The sequence below is a fragment of the Monodelphis domestica genome, chromosome 4 (assembly GCF_027887165.1).
Source record: "Monodelphis domestica isolate mMonDom1 chromosome 4, mMonDom1.pri, whole genome shotgun sequence".
Lineage (NCBI taxonomy): Eukaryota > Metazoa > Chordata > Mammalia > Didelphimorphia > Didelphidae > Monodelphis > Monodelphis domestica.
This window is the reverse complement of record NC_077230.1, coordinates 267,787,541-267,808,286: the sequence shown is the minus strand read 5'-3', so window position 1 is coordinate 267,808,286 and position 20,746 is coordinate 267,787,541. Positions and strand designations below refer to the sequence as shown.

The 20,746-nt window shown below is 36.5% G+C and overlaps 1 protein-coding gene and 1 long non-coding RNA gene across 7 annotated transcripts in view; one reads left to right on the top strand and one right to left on the bottom strand.

Moving 5' to 3' along the window:
• The window catches only part of LOC103101022 (uncharacterized), a 146,607-nt gene extending 127,842 nt beyond the window's left edge, over positions 1-18,765 (bottom strand). For all 4 annotated transcript variants that reach the window (XR_008911336.1, XR_008911337.1, XR_008911338.1 and 1 more), the window contains exon 1: positions 18,621-18,765. This is a non-coding gene — a long non-coding RNA (uncharacterized LOC103101022). The remainder of the gene's footprint in view (positions 1-18,620) is intronic.
• Positions 1-20,746, top strand: part of FAT3 (FAT atypical cadherin 3) — a 756,780-nt gene that overhangs the window by 436,667 nt on the left and 299,367 nt on the right. The window lies entirely within an intron of this gene.

Below are 20,746 nucleotides of genomic sequence, written 5' to 3'. Positions count from 1 at the left end.
TCTTGTCTGTATTTCTATACTTCTGTTACATTCTTTTCTCTTTCCTGCTCATCCGGGAGGAGAGGGGAAGAAATGTACATTTTTCAGGTGAGGATTATTGGATGGGGGAGAACCAGCCTCTTCTGGCATTCAAGAAAATAATTCCAGCTGAAATTTACCTAATACCTTTTACCCTGATATCCTTGAGTGTTGCTTCTTCATATCCCATTTAGTCATACTATATCCCATTAATGAGGTAAAGAAGAATGAGGAAGAAGTCAACAATTAACAAGCATTTATTCAGTAGTACTGTGTACCAGGAAAGATGCTAGGTACTGGGGATACAAATACAATGAATTAATATTTGCTGGCAAATTTACATTCTAATGAACTGTAATACTATGTGCCCTTTTCATATCAGTATACTAAGAATCACCGAGAATAAATGACTTATCTGAGATTATCTATGCAGTTGAATTTACCTATCATTTTGTTGATTAAACAAATGAATCTTTGCTGATATTAATTCTTGCCAAAATTCACTGCTTTTCTCTCTTCTAGTTGAGAAAATACTCTGTTTAAAAACTATGAGTATTTTGAACCCTTAGGGGACTTATATTTTTCAGTTTTAGACCTACTTTGAAGCAAATATTTGGGGATTTCTTGCATATATGAAGGGATAATTACTGTTTTGCTGCTACTGTTTTTACTGTGAAGACTTAAAACAAATTAACGAAGCAGAAATATATTTAAAACATGTATTTAGCTGTAAGATAAACTTAATTCAAATGTTGTGCATCCTCCTGAATAACATATGATTAAAATTGTCCCCATGGTTGATATGCTGTGTATAATAATGCTGTGATCTTCTCTTTCCGCATGAGTCACATTATTTAAAATCACAAAGTTATATCAATGGCCCATCTATTTTTAAAGTAGGAAAGCGACTATTTCCTCACAAATTCTATTTGCTTCAAAAGATATATACAGATAACCATGGGTAGTCTTTTGGCCCTCTCCTCATCACTAGATCACAAGTTTAAGAGGTTTTAGACTATTTTCCATGTTCTCTTAAGACTTTGATGCCAACAGCACCATCATCTATCCTTAATAAATTCAGTTAGTAAACAAGAATATATTAATCACCTGCTTTGTGCAAAGCACTATGATAGGCCCTGGGGATACAAAGACAACATGAAAATAATTCCTGACCTCAAGGAGTTTACATTTTGAGGCTATGATGTTGGGGAGAGAAGAGCTTATGCCTACGTCTATATACATACATATAACAAGGGCACTCAACAGAAAGCAGAAGCATCAGGGCTGAAAAGCAACATAACTCTGAGAAAGTAGGTCTAATGAGCCCATTACAGCAATGCACTCAGCAAAGATTTTGTGGGAGGAAAAGCCCCTAAGTTAACTCAAGAAAATATCAGTATTTTGCAAGTATTTTGAGATCTAAGTTGCTTCTTCACACATGTTCCCCATATGTAAGCCTCTCCTGTGTAATTTTTTCCCCTCATAGGTAATCTTATGCTTACTCACTCTTCCCATTGATGATGTATGTATTTGGGGAAAAGTGTATCATAGTTTAATGGTGGAAGGGAAGACAGAGGAAAGGAGAATGATATGCTATTTATGAATCTTTCTACTATATTTTTTCATTAAATTCTTTTGTTTTAAACTGTACTACTCTGGCTGATTGGAGAAAAAGCTTTGGAGAGTGCTTTTGGAGAAAAGATTGGAGAAAATCCTGTGGGAGACTTATGAGCTATTATTTCAATTGGATGTAGCTCCAATAGAATAACTCGAATTCAGACTAGCTAAAGACCTGCTATGAGGGGGATGAGGGAAAATGGCAAAAGAGGATCATAGCATTATAATATTTTATTTTTACATAAATACAAAGTCATTTGAGTAAGCATTAGTCTCTAGTAGGTAGAGTGGAAAGTTGAACTTGAGCTAAATCCTGAAGGAGGCCAAGAATTCTCTGAGATGAGGAGTGATTAAATACCAGTGAGGGGGACATCCTGTGTGAAGGCACAGAAAGCATCAGGAAAGCCAGTTTGATTGAGCTAGTCTATCGTGTTTGTACATAGGTGTTTGCATGTTGTTTCCCCCATTAGACTGTGAAGTCTTTGAAAGCAAGTATTTGTGTTTTGTTTTTGCTTTTTGTTGTATTTTTTTTTGTATCACAATATTTGGCACATAATGAGTTCTTAATAATGTGTTAACTAACAGAGTACTTGAACGAGAGCAACATGGAATTTGACTCAAAAAGATAGCCTTGAATCCAGTTGTGCAGTTTTAAATTCTAAACTAGACTTTGCATTTTATCCCAAAAGAAATTTGTTAGCAGGACAGTAATTAGCTAGATCTCTGGTAACAAAAGATACAGTAACTTCCATTTCAGGACAATTTTTCCCCCCACAGTAGAATAAAATGCCTGTTAAATGAAGAGTGTCAGTCTGACTTCACATAATCATGCTGGAATAGAGTGTATCTTGTTTGGAGCTCTTGAGCAGCCCTGGGCATGTACTGCACTCAGAAAAAAAGTAACTAATGATTCAGGCAGATGGTAAAAGTATAACATATTCACATACACCAGAAAAACCAGCAGCAGCAGCATCCTTTTTTGCTGGAAGCAAATACAGGGTTTTCCTCATTGTTGAGTTTGCAGACATAAAGTTAATACATTTTCTTTCCATTTGCTAGGAGATTGTTTGAAGGTGTATTAATTACATCCATGGCCTGTGTCTGATAGGTTTTGTATTGTCAGGGCAGTGATACTTTACAACTCTCACGGTTAATTTACTTTTCATTCCTAACTCCTCATAGAATGATATGTGGTTCGTTGGTGCCTTTCAATCTCGGGTTCGGTTTTCATATTGCAATTACTCAGTTTTTAATAGAAAGCTAAATGAAAAACCTTGCTTTAGTGTGAAATATGTGAAATCTGCTGGTTATATATTCTGTTTGCTTCTTTTTCTTGCATCTTACTTCAATATGTCTCCATTCCATCACATCACTCTCAACAGAGCAATAAAATAGGGTATGACTTTTTGATTTAAAAAAAATCATCACAGTATTGCCATGTAGTTAATTGTAAACATAGACATGACAGTATTCATTAGGACATGTTGGTAAGATGATACTCAGAATGAAAATCTAAACTCGTGTAATGTAATAAACTTCCCCATCTAAGATGGCAGTACATTGGACGGGCAAGTGTCCAGTGAAGAGAAAAATGAAAGAGGTATAAATTGATGTTAAAATCTTAATCAGTTTGCATTTACTGAGCATCCACCTTTTTTTTTGAATCTACTAGTGGGTATTATTTAGGAAAAATGCAATGTGGCCTCTTTAGGAGCAAGGGTTATTTATTTTAATTTTTGTTCTTTCATTTCCAGAGCATAAAGAGGCAGTATGGTATAGCAGATAAAGAATCCATCACAGAATCAGGAAAACTTGGGTAGAAGTCTTGCCTCTGAAACATATTGGCTAGATGACTGAGAAAGTCACTCAGCCTCTCAGTGGTCCAAGCAATTGTCTTTGTCTGTGATGTGCAGAATATTTACAGATGTTCTTTGGTAGAGGAGGGTTCTTCTCATCAGAAAGCCTCTACATCAGTAACATAACAAGACTGGAAAAATGGGAGGAAAAAAAGAATGAAAAAAAAATTCCAAAGCCTAGCATGGTATATTTCATTATAGATGATTTAATGAGCATTTTTAAAATGAACCATAATCATTTATATGGTTTCCTCCTTTGAGAAAATACTGACCATGAGTCTCATTGAAATGTGAGTGAAAAGTTAAACTTTTCAAATGAAATTAAATCCTTTCATTGAACAACCCTAATTGTCATTTTTAGCATCCTTCCATTGGTGTTGCCTGATTGCTTTGTCCATCAGAATTGTATACATTCAACATGGCTCCGAGTATATGAGGCATTTAAGTTCCAAGCTCCTTCATGGCCCTCTGATTTGGTCTCAGTCTACTTAGTTCACCTTATATCCCTTCACACAACTTGGAATCCAATCCAATTGCTTACTATTTCCCCAATACACCATGATTTCCCACGTCCTATTTTCATCTCTTGCTGTGCCCTAGTCTATCTTGTATGCCTTTCCTCCAATTTTGCTTGTCCTATTTCTACTTGTCCTTCATGGCCAACTTCAAATACTGCCTCCTAAAGTCATTAGTATTAGAGGGCATCTAGCAAAGAAACACCCATCAACCAATATAGATCAGCAAATATTGTGCAAGTGATGATAGCAAATACTTGTCCAGGCCAGGGGGTCTCATAGCCAGTATGTGTCAGAGGTGGGATTTGAACCCAAGTCTTTTCTATCTCTCAAGTCTTGCTCCGTACTCACTATGCCCATATGAATGTAATGCAAGGTATTATCAAAGCTAAAGAGAAAAGTGGACAGAACAGAATACCTTTTTGGTACCAAAGTCTTCTGATAGGGGAAAAAATGGCCTGAGGTCAAATATCATGAACTGATAAAGCCAAGGATCATTAGGGCATCTCCAAGGATTCAGTAGGGTGAGAGTGATGGGGCACATTGGGAGCATCTTATTCAATGACCACAAGCCAGATATGTCATTTTTTATTAGATATCAAATCAACTGCCCTTCCAGCCAGCCACTGGAAGCCAGCTATTATCAGCTGTGAAGAGCTGAGGCTGAATCTTGGGATAATTGGCATCGACTGGCCTAAAGTCAGCAGACTAATGCTGTCTTTTTCTATCAGCAAGAGGAATGAATAATTATTTAGGATTCTACCTTTTATTAGATTTGAAATCTTGTCAATATGTGTAGATGCTTGGGAAGCCAAATTCTGGCTTCTTATTTTCATCACTACTGCATCTGAGAGCTAAAATAAAACATTAGTTTTTTCTTTAAATGATCCAAACATCATTAATTCAGACTCCACCAATTGAGAAATTGTGGCAGATAAAGTATAACCTTACATTATCTGTCCAAAAAAGTGCTTGCTAATCAGATTTAAAGTGTAAACATGTTTGCAGGGACCTCATTTAATTTACTTTCATTTCATTTACGATAATTGTGGAGTCTACAGTATGTCCGGCTGCTTACTAGAAAATAAATTGTCATGAGATTTAAGATATTAATTTCTTACATTCAAATGAATGTCTTAAAATCATGATGAGCTTTACCTGTAATCATTAAAGAGGCCCTGTAGTACCCACTGTTACAGTGGAAATACTTTGATCTTCATTCAGGAGGCCTATGGAAAGGTCGAGTTTTTAATTTGGGGAGTTTTTTTTAAGCCACAATTTCCCAGTTAGCCTACCTTTAAGGTATTTTGCAGAAAGAAGCCCAGGTTTAACACACATATCCACTGTATGCTAGTATTAAACAGTGGGAGAAATTTTACTGATTGTAAAATTGTACCCTTTACCCTTTAGTATTTATCTCATATTGTTTTGTATTTTTATACATACACACATTTTAATGTAGATACACATATATACATGAACTATATCTAAAGAAATTTTACTATCTTCCCTAGCATTTAGCACAATAATCTGGACAAAGTAGATGCTTATTATACTCAGTACCTTGAGTTGCTATTTATTTTTTGGAAGAAAGGAGACTAGGATCATAGATTTAGACCTGGAAGGAACCTAAGAGACCATCTAAGTCCAGCTCCTTTTAGGGATAGGCAACAAGCCTCATAGTAGAAGTGAGTTGCCCAAAGTCATGCAGCTTAGTTGTTACTGAGTGGGTCTTGGAATCAGGATGATGAGTTAAAATCTGGCCTCAGATACTTACTATTTATGTAATCCTGGGCAAATCACTTAAACTTCTGTTTGTCTCAGTTTCCTCATCTGTAAAATGAGGATAATAATAGCACCTACCACCCAAGATTGTTGTGAGGCTTAAATGAGATAACATTTATAAAGCACTTAGCAAAGTGCCTAGCACATAGTAAGAACTATAATATTATTAGTATTACTGTTGTTTTTACAATTATTTTTTTTCTAATAAGTGGCAGAATCAAGGTTTGTAGCAAGGTTCTCTTATAGCTGATAGTTCAGATGGAATATTAACACAGACTACCACCCTCTCCATCCCCTTTATCCTGAACAAGTGAGTTTTATATTATTTAAATGATCTTTCTTTCCTTGGGTTACAGGTATAAGATTTTCTTCTTTCTCCTTAGAGTAGTCTCACACTTCAATCCTTTTCCTTGAAATTCTTGAGTGGCTTTTTTTCTATATCATTTTAAATCCAAACACAGATTGCCATAAATATCTTAATAGAAATGTTTCAGATCCTAGAATATAGATGATATGATGAACTCTCATTTTCCATTTCACTTATTTTTATTGATGTCTTTCTACTTTTATCTCTGAGTTCTCTAGGCATGGCATGGCTTAATTGTGTATCACTCACACCAAGCTTTCTTGAGGCTCGTTTTCCCTTCTATTTTTGAAAAACTTGGAAGACAGTCAGACTCCTAGTTTCCTATAATATTTCTTGGTAATGTTTTGCAAATGAGCTTTTATTTTAACCAGCATGACTAGGAGATCAAAAATGTGTCATCCAAAGTAGTGTCTATGTTCTTTTAGACCACTTGTGATGGTGACTGTTCTCATTAAGGATTGATTTAAATTTGTTAAATCTTCTGAGAAATGTTAATAATTGTGCCTTTACTTTTATACATTTCCTACTTTTTTGTAAACAATAATTCATTTAAATGAATTGTATTCAAGTTCTTATAATCATAAATAGTATCTTTCTCAAAATGTAACTTTTCTTCTAATGTAGGGATAATTTTAATCTTTTTTTCTAACCCAGCAATGTTGGGACCTCAAACAGACAGCTAAATCTAAATGTCTACCGTTGTAGTAGCCAATCTTAACTTGTTAAGACATAGTCAATATCATTTTTGTGTGCTTGCCATATCTTTTAGCTTCCAGTGCCTTTTTAAAAAATATTCATGATAAGAAAGTATATGCCTTTTGTGTAAGCTACATTATCTCATGGCTTCTTACATTTCTAATCCTAAACTATTTTTCCAATAACTGACATTTTTTTAACTGACTTCCTCTATGCCTATGTGATCTAAAGTTTTTGTATGTCATGGTATACGTTGACTTTGTTTGAAGGCTGCTGAACTTCAACTCTGAACTAACATTTCATAATCACAGTAATAAAATTTAAACTTTTAATTTCAGTTATTTAAAAAATGAAATATTAAAAGCATTATCCACAGTTTTAAAGTGTTATTTATGGTTATAATGCATAATTTTAAATTTTTTGCATGGTGTTGAAAATTGAACACATTTGACTGGGTGACTCTAGGCAAGTTGCTTAATCTCACATTGCTCTCAGCAAGTAACTAAAACTGCTAAGTTGTAAAGAAATTGCCACCTACACTTATTAGAGTTTCTTTACCCAAAAGATCCCCAGGCCAAAGAAATCACAGATCCAGTTACAGATAACTACAAGATGGAGTGAAGAGTACTTATTTTGTCCTTTAATTGCAATACCAACTTGAGTGTCTTATTTTAATTCACTATTGTTCAGGCAGGGTATTCTAGTTAAGAATATACCACACTTGATAGATTGTAAGCCTCTCAAGGTCAGGAACAGTTCTTTTTTATTGTTGTTTTATTTCCCAGCATGTGGCCCATAATCAGAGCTGCAAAAAAAAAAAATGCTTTCTATTTCTTATTTGATTGATTTCTCAAGCTGGAAACTTGGGCTCTCAATTATATTCTAATATTTACTTTTTGACCTTGGAATATCCCCTTCAACTTATTTAGGCCTGATCTGTAAAAAATAAAAGGTTAGAATCAAATGGTCTCAGAGGTTTTCAAGGGATCAAATATTTTGTGAGTTCAATTCACACAGGCACTTTCCATCTTTATTCCTTATTCCATCATGATTTCAGCCATGTCAACAAATTGACAGGAAAACGGGAAAGCCCTGTGTGTAGTGGATACACCAAAGACAAATTTAGATCAATAAAGGTCAGCATCTATGGGAATCTGAGTTGGGTGCCCAAGTTTCAAGTTAGCCACAACATTTGTCTCTTAGTTTTCAGGCACCTACTAATCAAAATCCTATTCTTCAAATATGGGCTCATAGCTTCTTTGACTTTTCTGGCAGGATTGTGATTCTCCTAAATAGCACAATTTTTAAAGAAAAATGGGATATCTACTTAGTGGTCAAAACATGAAGCAAACCTCTCTTATGAGATCATGAGAAAAAATTTTAGATATTTTCTTATAATTAGCAAAATTTCTCCCTTCCTTTTGCCTCATGGTTTTTACCCACTTATCAATTGTCAGACTTTTCACCATGAGATCTGAGTAAATGATTGGGCATTTTCTATGAAAGGATCTTTTTTTGTTAATCCTCCTCTCCTTCCCTGTTGGGGGCAATTGCCTTGAAAACTGACTCCTGACTTGATTCCAAAACCCAGTTCTTCCTTTCATCACAATCAGAACATCTCACTTCACTGTCAGTCCATGCAAAGACAAAAGTTGCACATGCTAATGGTCCATTTGGAAAATCAAGTGTTATCTGAAAGGAACAGAACAGCAGAGGAAATCAGATGAATTCTTTACCCTGTGTGGGAGGAAAGGGAAAGAAAAAAAGGGGGCTTCTCAGAAGACCTTCCAAAACAACTATTTTCACATGGTTAAAACTCAGTAGCTTATCCTTCTGGTTTCTATTTCATCCCCAAATCCTTCTCCTTGAGCTGTTAAAGCTCATTCAACCAAATCGATTTTTTCTTTGAGAATGGAGAGGAATTTGAGTATCCCACAAAGCTGCTGGCATTGCCATTGGTGGTCATCTGGATGATCCCTTTAGTTACCACTGCAGAAATCTGTCTTCCTTCTGGGGCTAGAACAGGCTGAATTCACAGGACCCTTTTCACTATTAATGATTACTGCAACTTGTCTATTTGCCATCTTTGTCACAGGTATTGCTTTTGCCCGGATTATAATATAAAGGTTTGTGACTCCTCACAGACTGTCTACTTTAATACAACAGAAAAGCTATACAATAACCTTTTATTAAAAATCCATCTAAAAGGAGCCAATTGGAAATGGTGAAATGAATAGTGAAATCATAATCCCTGTGATCAAATCCTGTCTCTGGTATAACCATAGACAAGTTATTTAAAGTATCTGGGGCCTCTGTTTTCTCATCTATAAAAGTAGGAAAATGATCTTAATGACCTCTGAGTTTTGGTTTTTTCTAAGTAGATTTTTCACTGCATATAGGGAATTATTTTCTCTTCATCTCTTGCCTCATCCCTAATCATCAGTGCCTTAGAACATTTTGTCAAACTTAGGCACTGAAAGGACCCCTTTCCCCTTCCCAAAGAATATCAGCTTCTGTTTGTCAACAATTAGTAATAGGCACAATTATTAATTGTATAAACTTATATTATTGTACAAAAGCATAAACTTTTTTTTGCCCTCAACACAGATACTAAGCTCAACTCTAACCTTTCCTGCCTGGTCTCTGATGGGTAGGAACATGACCAAAAAGTGAAGGTCAAGGGTTAGTTAGCTGGTGAAATAGAAAGAGAGTAATAAGAAATATTAGAAAGAAAAGTATGAGTGTAAGATCATTTTTACAGCTTCAGTGAAGCCCAAACTAACATTTTCCTTGGTTATAATAGACAGGCATGCTGTGTGTACTAATAAATAATCTGAGTAACTCCAACATCACAGATCAAAAGCCATGCATGACCCATTTTCATTTTAGTTTAAAGGAAGAAGCTACTGAAAAACCTTAACTTGAGGAAAGAGTGATTTTCAAAAACAGGGTCACCTAAAGTTCTCATTTGAGTCATCATTGCCTCACTGTGAAGTTATAGAGATTAATCTTTTAAAAAAAAGGCATTTAAATCTTATCCTTGAAATGATACTATTCCTTAGAACACCTGGCAAGAGAGTAAGCGATAGGCACAGAGAGCCCAGAGTTTTATATTAGAATCTGCCTCACTTACAAGATTCTTTTTGAAGTATTAGGGGAAAATTATGACACTTCATGTGGTTTGTTCTGTTATAGTATATCATGCCATGCAGGGTGGTTTCTCATTAAGTTAGAATTCATGTCAACTCATATAGTCAAGCTGACCCCATTGAGGTCTGTGTGTTCTTTAAACCTTTGGCTCAGGAAAATCTTGTTTTTGCCCTGAAAGACTAACTTTTTAAAAAATTAGAAAAAGGACCAGGAAACAAATGACTTTCTCATCTGAACTCTCCATGGATTTTTTTATATTTTTATTTTTTCAATTTTGAAATATTTTGTTTTTTCAGTTACATGTAAAAAACAAGTTTTAACTTAATTTTTTTTGTGTGTTCCCAATTCTCTCCCTCCCATCCAAAGGCAAGCAAATTGATAAAGGTTGTACATGTGCAGTATATTTTCCCATTAGTTATAATTGGAAAAAAACCTAGAAAAATGAAGAAAACTAAAAAAAAAGAATGCTTCTATCTGCATTTAGATTCCATCAGCTCTTTCTCTGGAAATGGATGGCATTTTTTTTATCATAAGTCCTTCAGAATTATCTTAGTATCATTGTGTTGCTGAGAATAGGTAAGTTATTATTATTCATGGTGGAACATCATACAGTATTGCTGTTTCTATCTACACTGTTCTCCTGGTTCTGCTCACTTCACTTTGCATCAGTTCATGCAAGTCTTCCTAAGTTTTTCTGAAAGCATCCTGCTTTCTATTTCTTATAGCACAATAGTTTCCCATCACAATTATATACCAAAACTTTTTCCATCATTCCCAATTGATGGACATTTTTTGATGCTTTTAATCTCTTACTGAATAGAATTTGCATTTTTCTTTGAAGAGTAGAAAAAGCCAACTAATTTGATACAGGACTTCCCATTCCAATCTTTTGGTTTTCACTGACTATTACAGCATGGGCAAGGCAAAACTAACTAATATGCCCTAGATACCATATGGAGTGAAGGCTCATTAAATTAAATCCGAAATCATAAAATCTTTACTTCAGAAGGAGGCTCAAATACCATTTGTCAAATCCAAATTTAGCAGTGTAGTAAGAATAATGAACTTAGAACCAGGACACTTGGGTTCAAATCCTATTTCTGTCATTTCAAATCAGGGATACGGCCACGGACTTGAGGTCAGGAAGTTCTGGGTTCATATTTTGTCTCAGACTCTTAAGTAGTTACACAGCCCTAGGAAAGTCACTTAACCTCTCTATGCCTTAATTTCCTCATCTGTAAAATGATAGAGTTGTGCTAGGTAGTCTTCTAAGCACTCAGACTACAAGGAATGAAAAAAGCTGATGTTTTCATTTAGTCAAATAAATAAGAGGTTTTTCTTAAATTTGGCTGCGTTCTATTTTCCACAAATGTATCCTATGGTTGTGGTCATATAAATTTCTTGTTAGGATTCTTTTCTAGCATAAAGGTAGACTTCCTTCGTCCCCTTTTTCCCTCCTTCCTTCCTTTTTTTCACTTTTCTTCCTTCCTTTTATCTCTTTCCTTCCTTCCTTTTTCTTCCTTCCTTCTTTTCTTCCTTCTCTCCTTCTTAACTTCCTCCTCCATTCTATCCTTTCTTCTTTCTTTCCTTCCTCCCTTCCATCTTCCCTTTCTCCCTTCCACCTTTCCTTCCTTCCTTCCTTTCTTCCCTCCTCCCTTCCTTTCTTCCTAATTTCTTCCCTCCCTCCCTGTCTTCCTACCTTTCTCCCTCCCTGTCTTACTCCCTCCCTCCCTCCTTTCCTTCCTTCCTTCCTTCCTTCCTTCCTTCCTTCCTTCCTTCCTTCCTTCCTTCCTTCCTTCCTTCCTTCCTTTCTTTCTTCCCCCTCCCATACCTGGTTCATTCTTCTGACAGTACCTACAGGGAGTGGCTATCTGAAGCAGTCACAGGCTACCACACATAAACACTGTCTGTCAGTGTCTTCTGTATTGCAGCCTCAGTGTTATATTCAGTGACACTGAGATGACATTAATCCATGTTTTAGCCCTCCCCCATCCCCCAAGACAGTGGCTGTCATCACCGAGAATGACACCTGAGGCCAGTGAAGCCAGTATCTAGGAATTTGCCACAGTCATGTTGTCAGCCAGAACCCTCAACAAGACTTAGACGATAGCCCTGAGAGCAGAGATGCTGCTGTCAGATTTAGCAGCTAAATGCACTTGGACACCATGCTGGCTCTTCATTTTCCCCAAAGTTGCCTTTGGCAGTGGTCATGTGATGCTGCTTGGGGAACACTGGCCTGAGCTTGGGCTGAAGCCGCAGGCCCCTAAAAGCATGACTTTCAGAAGTGCCTGATTGGAGAGAATAATTGGATTTCTTCTCCCAGGACTAAACTCTCTCTCCATTGACTCTTTTAAGCACTAGGCTTGGTTGAAGTCAAAGATAAATTATTCTTCACTGAAGAAAAGCGAAGAAGCTACTTCCTGGGTTTAATTAAAGTTGTGCCAAACTGCCTGACAAAATCATTTTCACAGATCAAGGCCTGTTTTTACACACACACACACACACACACACTCACATACACACCCATACACACATATGCACGCACGCATGCACATGGAAATAGCCAAAGTTTTGAAGTGAAGCAAACAAATGTCATTGCAATGTAGGATTATCCCTAAGAAATCAGAAACCAAAAGCTTCTCAGAAAAGCTATTTGTAGCTATTTGTATTCGTCCCTCAGACAGCCAAGACACAAGTTAAAGAGACTAGGTTTATCTAAGAAAATCAATAGTGATCACCAAAGTTAACTTAGAATATTCATTTTTTCCTATTCTCTACCTTCCTCATTGCATACTCTACCTAAGAAACTTAAGAAAGATTCACAAGAAATTAGAATTGTTTGCTGTTCTTCAGTCATTTTCAGGCACATCTAATTCTTCATTCCTTTCTGACCCCATTACAGGTTCTCTTGGCAAAGATAGTGGAGTGATTTGCCATTTTCTTCTCCAGCTCATTTTATAGATGAGGAAACTGAGGCACACAGGGTTAAATGAGTTTCCTAGAGTCACACAGTAAGTGTCTGAGGCCAGATTTAAATTCAGCAAGATGAGGTTTCCTAACTCTTGGCCTGACATCTTATCATTCACTATCTAGTTGTATGACCAGCATTTATATGCTTTATGATTATTTTTTTTCTAATTAAGGGTCAGCTAGGTGGTATAGTAGATAGAATGCTCGTCCTGCAGTCAGAAAGAGCAGAATTCAAATATGATCTAGATACTGTCTGACTCTGGATAAGTCACAACTTCTATCTGCCTCAGTTTCCTGTTCTGAGTGATGGGATTTATAATAATTGCACCTACCTACCAGGGTTGTTATAAGGATCAAATGAGATAATATTTTAAAGTGCTTTGTAGACTTTTCCCAATGTGCTACATTAATACCAACTTTTTATTAATATTTATAATATTAGTAGTAGTATTCTTTCAGTTCAGCAAACATTTAATGACAACCACTTAGCACAGTTTTTTATTAATTAACATTCAATATTTAATTATCAGTTCATTGATAGATAATTTTTACAAGGCATTATGCTAAGAATACAGAGACCAAAAAAAGGAAGTCATTCTTGTCCTTTATTGGATAAGGGATTGAGATTGAAATTAAATTCATTAGCAGTTAGGAATTTGTATAACCCAAAATTCACATTATTTAAGTTGCTAAATCACAATTTGCATGGATAATTTGGTAGATAATTGCAGGTGGAGGTTTAGAAATGTAGGAAATGTATTTGGATTCAGAGCACTGTCATGGTGGTATATATGATCTCTCCAACAGTTCTTGTTTCTCTCTTTTTGGAAGGAAGGAAGGAAGGAAGGAAGGAAGGAAGGAAGGAAGGAAGGAAGGAAGGAAGGAAGGAAGGAAGGAAGGAAGGAAGGAAGGAAGGAAGGAAGGAAGGAAGGAAGGAAGGAAGGAAGGGAGGAAGGGAGGAAGGAAGGTAGGAAGGAAGGGAGGGAGGGAGGAAGGAAGGAAGGAAGGAAGGAAGGGAGGGAGGGAGGGAGGAAGGAAGGAAGGAAGGAAGGAAGGAAGGAAGGAAGGAAGGAAGGAAGGAAGGAAGGAAGGAAGGAAGGAAGGAAGGAAGGAAGGAAGAAGGAAGGACAGAAGGAAGGACAGAAGGAAGGAAGAAAGGAAGAAAGGAAGGAAGAAAAGATAATAAAGAGTGTGAAGGAAGAAATGAAGGAAAAGAAGAGGGAAAGAAGGGAAGGAGGCAGAGGGGAAGGAAGTTGAAGATCTTCTGATGCAAACAACCCCAGACATGGTTTTGAGTCAGGAGACCTGGATTCTGTGCCATCAAATACTTATGTGTCTTTGAGCCTTTATTTATTCACCTATACAATAAAAGGGTTGAAATAGAAAATCTCTTAGGTCTTTCCTATTTCAAATTTTATGATGCTATTTTTTTTTTTTAGTAATCAGTGTAGTTGACCCAGTAGTTTAAGAGAGCTCAAAGAGACTCTAGAGATCCTTCAGCCCCATTCCTATAACTGACAAATGCAGAATCTAGCCTAGAAAGGTTAAGAAATTTTACCAGAGTTGCATAGGTCATAAGTAATCAAACTAGATTTTGAACTGTAATCCTCTTACTCTAGCACACTTTCTACTGCTCAGCATGAGACTCTTTTAATAGGATTTTCCTCAGTGCTCGGTTGTTTTTCAGTTTTATCTGACTCCTTGTGACCACATTTTGTGTTTTCTTGGCAAAGATACTAGATTGGTTTACCATTTCCTTCTCCAGCTCATTTTACAGATGATGAGCTAAGGTATCAAATAAAGGTAAGTGACTTGTCCAGAATCTCACAACTAATCAGCGTCTGAGGCCAGATTTGAATGCAGGAAGACAAATCTTCCTGACTCCAGATCCAGTGTTCTATCCACTGTACCATCTAGAATTTTAGGCTCCTAAAAATGTTTTGCTGACATATCTAGCTCTGAACATTACTCTGGTTTCCTTATAGAATTTAAATGATTCTAAAGAGAGTTTTGATTTTCCCTACAAACAAATAAAGGGTTAAAAAGAGTAGAGAGTAAATGGGATGGCTGTTATTAGGGCTGTCAGTATGGATATATTCCGCTCTATTGGTTTTGCCAGCCATTAAGTGTGGTTATTTTACTTCTCATGAACTATGCATGGTTCCTTAGGTCCCTTTGTGGGTGTTCACTGTTAATGCATTTCATCCTAGTAAGTGCCATTTGATATAACTATTCCTTTAATTCACCCAGAGATACACTTAAAAGAAAAAAGGAGTAAATTTTATTACCGAAAGTGAGGCATTGTTAAAATAATCATAGGCCATCACCCATTGAATTTCAATCAGCCAGCAAATCCCCATTTATTAGTTATGGATAATCTACTGGATGTCTTCTTTAAAGACCTAAGGAGAAAATTAAATGTTGTGGAATCATTGGAGTCTATCGTTCATTTGATGTGGGTGTAGCTGGTATTATTATTAATGAGCATTCAGCAAAGATTAATTTTTTTAAAAGACCTCCTTAGCTAAAAGTTAGTGAGGAAGTCACCAAGAAGGGATTGCCGTGATCCACAGTGAAACACAGGGGTGATGGCTTTCTCATGTCAAATATTAGTGGAAGAACCAAAGACTTATGAACCAACATCAAGGCATTCTTGAAAGCAAAGAAGTCTTCTCCTCTGAAGAACTGTTTGTTATGCACTGAGCACTCAGGAAAGGACTCCTTTTGTTTTTGTTTTTGTTTACCTAGAATTTTTATTATTTCATTTTTTGTTGATTAAATTAATATTACCAGGTTATTTCCATTTCTCATTCCCCTCCTAGAACTAAAGAAGGCTTCATTTAACCCCCCCCCAAAAGTACACACACACACACACACACACACACACACACACACACACACACACACACATACTATGTCTCATGTTTCTATTTTTCAGTTCTTGAGGTGGACATTCACAAGTAATTCCTCAAACAGTATTTCTATTGTATAATGTTATCTTGGTTCTGCTTGTTTCACTCTTGATAATTTCATGTATGCCCATCCATTTTTTGATTTTTGATTTTGTTTCATTAAATTAAGCTGGTCATCATTTTTATGGCTCAGTAGCATTCTATCACAGTCATATACCATTTGTTCAACCATTCCCCATTGAATGGTGGCCTCTCAATTTGCCTTTGCCACCAGAGTTGAAAAATATTTTTTGAAAAAGAGAAATTTTAAAACAAGAGCTTCTGTATCAAACAAAACTTGGGTCAAATTTATCTGCATAGATTTCCAGAATAAAAGCCTCAACATAGTGATGTTCCTCTGATTCCTAGGAGGGAGAATTGGATTTGAGATGATGTTTGGGTGTGTTTATGAGCTTTGAATTAGTCCTTCACCCTGTCCTTGTAAACAGGATGGAGAGATGTTTGCGGAATGTTTAAAATCAACAGATAATAACAAAACTTTAGATTCAGAACTGAATGACCATGCTTAATGAGTTGCTACTTATTGATGGGACAGCAGTATAATCTTGGAGGGAGACCTCTACAGGATTGTCCCTAGTCCTTTCCTTGTCTCTCTGCTATATAATATTTTTTTATCAGTGAATTGGATAAGAGCATTTGTAGTATGTTTATCACATTTACAAATGACTCAAAGGCTAAGAAGGAAAACTAACATGTTGTATGGCTAGGTCCAAAATGGTAAAAGAATTTGAACAAACTAATTAAATAAATTCAAGAGGAATACAAGTTGGGGGTGCTGTGACTAATATGTGGTCCTTTATTACAAGTTAAAAGTGTAGTCATATGGCTGTCAGGATATCCACCCTTTCCTCTTACCTTTTCCAAGCACTTCTTTTAGCCAGGAATATGATCCTGACTGGACAAAATTATAGAAGATTAGAATTACAGTTCAGGTCTGCCATTTCATCTCTTTGAATGAATAAAAAGTATCTTTGTATACTTTCTGTTCTGTACTATGTTAAGTGCTAGATAAAAAAAAAATCTTAAGAAAGGGGAGGTTCAGACTAATTGAGTCCTAATTCAATTCCATTCATTTGCCAAGTTCCTACCTTGAACCAGCACTCTGATAGGGGCCAGAAATACAAAAACCAAAATAAATTGTCCTAAAGGAGTTTGCATTCTGTAGGGAAATGTGGAATTATTTTGAGAGTAGAGCTCTAACAATTAGGGGGATGATAAAAAACATCTCATAGTGTTGTTGTTCAATTGTTTCTGACTCATTATAATTCCTTTTGAGTTTCCTCAGCAAATATACTGGAGTGGGTTGCCATTTCTTTCTCCAGTTCACTTGTTAGATATAGAAACTAAAGCCAACAAGGTTAAGGGACTTGCCAAGGGTCACACAACGTTTAAGTATTTGAGGCCAGATTTGAATTCAGGATAAGGTCTTTCTGACTAGAGTCCTGACACTCCATTCCCTGCCCCATCTAGGTGGCCCTAAAAGACTTCTTATAAAAGATGCCAGTTGAGCTGAGATGAGGAAGGATTGCATCATAGTGATCCTGGACCATATCCTATGCAGAAGCAAAAGGACAGAGGATAGGACAGCCATCCTTTATGGGGAGGAACTTCAAAGATTCCAGTTAGATCAAATGTTCTTGACATTTTATAGAAGTGGAATCTTATTTTGTGACAGCTTCAGAAGGAAGGCTTCTAGGTCACTGAGTCACAAGCTTTATTTAGTGGTGAAAGTCATTGCATGAGTGTTACTCACGCAAAGGAGGCTCTTTCCAGCTCTAGTAGTCAAGAATTCTGTGGTTGTAGTGCAAACTCCATATAGAGATGCCGAGGGAATGTACATTAAAGAATTGTAAGGGCCAAATGACATTAAAGACAGATTCACTGGATGGATGCAAGAATATTTGGGAAATGTTTTAATGATTTGTACGAGAAAGGCAAATACAGATAGAGTTTGTGGTAGGGAGTAGAGTGCTTGACTTGAAGGCAGAAGATCTGGGCTTGAATCTCTCCTCAGGAACATTAGCTCCCTGATTCTGCCTTAACTTCCCTCTGCTTCATTTCCTTACCTATAAAGGGGAGATTATAATTGAACCCACCTACTGGGGTTGTTGTGAGAATTAAATGAGATGATAAATGAGGGATTTAAATGTTTGTGATTATTATTATATAACAATTTCCCAGAAGTTACATTTGGATCAATTGTCTTAATTATGATATACATTGAGAGTCAAGCATATGTATATATGTGTGTCAATATATACATACATGTGTGAATAAATATACTACGGCAATTTATTATTCATAGGAATGTAGAGTAGATTTTTGTATTCAGAAAGCTTGTTTAGCGCAATTTAACACCTTCCCAGTTTATCTGTCTAATAAGTTTAGATTTGAGGATAGTTGCTTTTCTTTAAGCATGCCTGAAACATTACTTATACATTGCTCCGTTTGGGTTTCTTTTGTTTGATATGCAGTTAAAAATAATCTATGACAAATCCTGTTAAGAAGGGAATACAAGAAAAATGCACATCGTGCCCTCATTTCTTGAAATGTTAAGCCGGGTAGAAGCTTTTTGCCCATGATCGTTTTCTAAGTTGAATGCAACAATGTGGTAGTCTTTAAATTGCAATTGACAATGCTTAGTAAAATTCTATATTTAGAAAGTATTTTGTACCTTGTCTATTATCTACTTGTCTTTCTTTCATTCACAATGGGATGTCTCCATGGAAAAACCGTATTTGTTGCTTAGGAGATCATCCACCCTTGCCACCCTGCTTCTCCTTTCTTTTTAGTCACAGACATGATTTTAATATCATCCACAGTTGCCATAGAGACTCTTATGATGTAACACGTGTAGAGGGGGGATTTATTGTGATGAATTAGTAGAAGGAACTAACTCCCTAAACAAGGAAGACTCATGTGCTCATGGCAAAAAAATATTTCTCACTGTCATTTAAGGGTTTTTTGAAAGACAAAATCATCCTGTGAAATCTTTTCTGCAAGAATTAGAAGCAGAGAAGTTTTTCAGAAGAAAACAGTATAGGGGTAACTAGGTGGCTAAGCAGATAGAGAGCCAGGCTTAGAGATGGGAAGTCCTGGATTTTAATTTAGCCTCAGATACTTCCTAGCTAGCCATTGCGACCCTGGGAAAGTCTCTTAACCCCCGTTACCTAGCCCATACGGCTCTTTCTGACTTGGAACCAACATTGAGCATCAATTGTGAGATAGAAGGTAAGCATTTTTATAAGACACGAAAAAAGGATTGTGGCACCATCCCCTAAAACCACAGCACTTTGTAATGGTGAACTATTCATCTTGAACCTGCATCTGTGTTTTTCCCAAAAAGCTGATCATTCCTCATTAGCCAAAGTTAGCTGTCAGGGAGGTGAGATATAGTAGTGTTGGGAAAGGCTCAGACTCTGAGCATCTGCTGGAAGCCTTCTTCCATTAAAAGTCAACTCTCTGAAAAACTCTCAACTTGCTTTGCTTGACAGGTCCATCTCTCAGAATGCTGAGAGAGTAATGAGAGGGAAACTGCCACTCTGGAGTTTATTCTGGCTGGCAAGGAAGAATTGGTTGGTCAAGTGGAAGTGATGAGAAGTGATGAGAACCTTGTTAGAAAGTCCCTGTGTCATCTGAGAATATATAATAGCCAAAGAGGGGATGTATCCTGGGCTTTAGGATAGTGGATTTCAGAGAGTTCAGTAAAAGGACAAAAAAGAGACTTGTCTTAGAACTCTTAAAAGAAAAGATGTTTCCAGAGGAAGGGAGAGCTAGTTGATGCAGTAGATAGAGCACCGGCCCTGGAATGAGGAAGACCTGAGTTCAAACCTGGCCTCATACACTTACTAGCTGTGTGACCCTGGACAAGTCATCTAATCCTGTTTGCCTCAGTTTCCTAAACTGTAAAATGAGCTGGAGATTGAAATGATAAAACATTTCAGTATTTTGCTAAGAAAACCCCAAACGGGGTCATGAAGAGTTGGACACAGTTGAAATAACTGAACAATGACAACACTTTAAAGTTTATAAAGAGGCACACATGTATATAATCCCATTCCATCCTCACAACAAAACTAGGAAATGGGTACAATTATACTCTCCCCTTACAGCTGTGGAAATTAAGGTGAAGGATAATCTATCAAAGGTTAAGCTTTGTGGAAGCTTAAAGCCAAACTAAAATTTTTAGGATAGCCCATACAAAGCTTAGCATCCTACATCTGGGGGGTCACTAAGAGTCAGACATGACTGAAAACAACTGAACAAGTTGTAGTGGAACAGAAGATCCTTCTAAAGCAAAAAGCTGATGATGTGATCTAAATGGTCCTGAGGAAGAAAAAGGAGTGATAATTTCAGAAACAAACCTAGTTACAAAAAGAAGCTTTCCACTAGGTACAGACTTTAATAGAATATTTATAGAGCTAACAAGAATCTTAAAAATCAAACAGTCCAACCCCTTCAACTGATGAAGTTACCCAGTCTCTTGGGGTTCAGGGATTCACCCAAAGATACAGGTAGGAAGTAATAGCCCTATTGTTTTGGAAGCTGATTCTCTACTTCCAAATCCAGGAAAGGGCATACTAAAAAAAAAAGTGAACATTTCCTTAAAAAGTTTTCCAAACCCATAACAAAGTGTCAGGAAGTCTAAAGCTGAGAGTCAGCTGAAATGTGCAACTACAGCCTGGATTTTTCTAGTATGTTAAGAACGGGAAAACTATGAAGAAATCAGCCCATTGCTTAGGGAAAATGGTAAAATCTTGACATGCTCTAGGGAAAACACAACTCCTCATCCACAGTTTT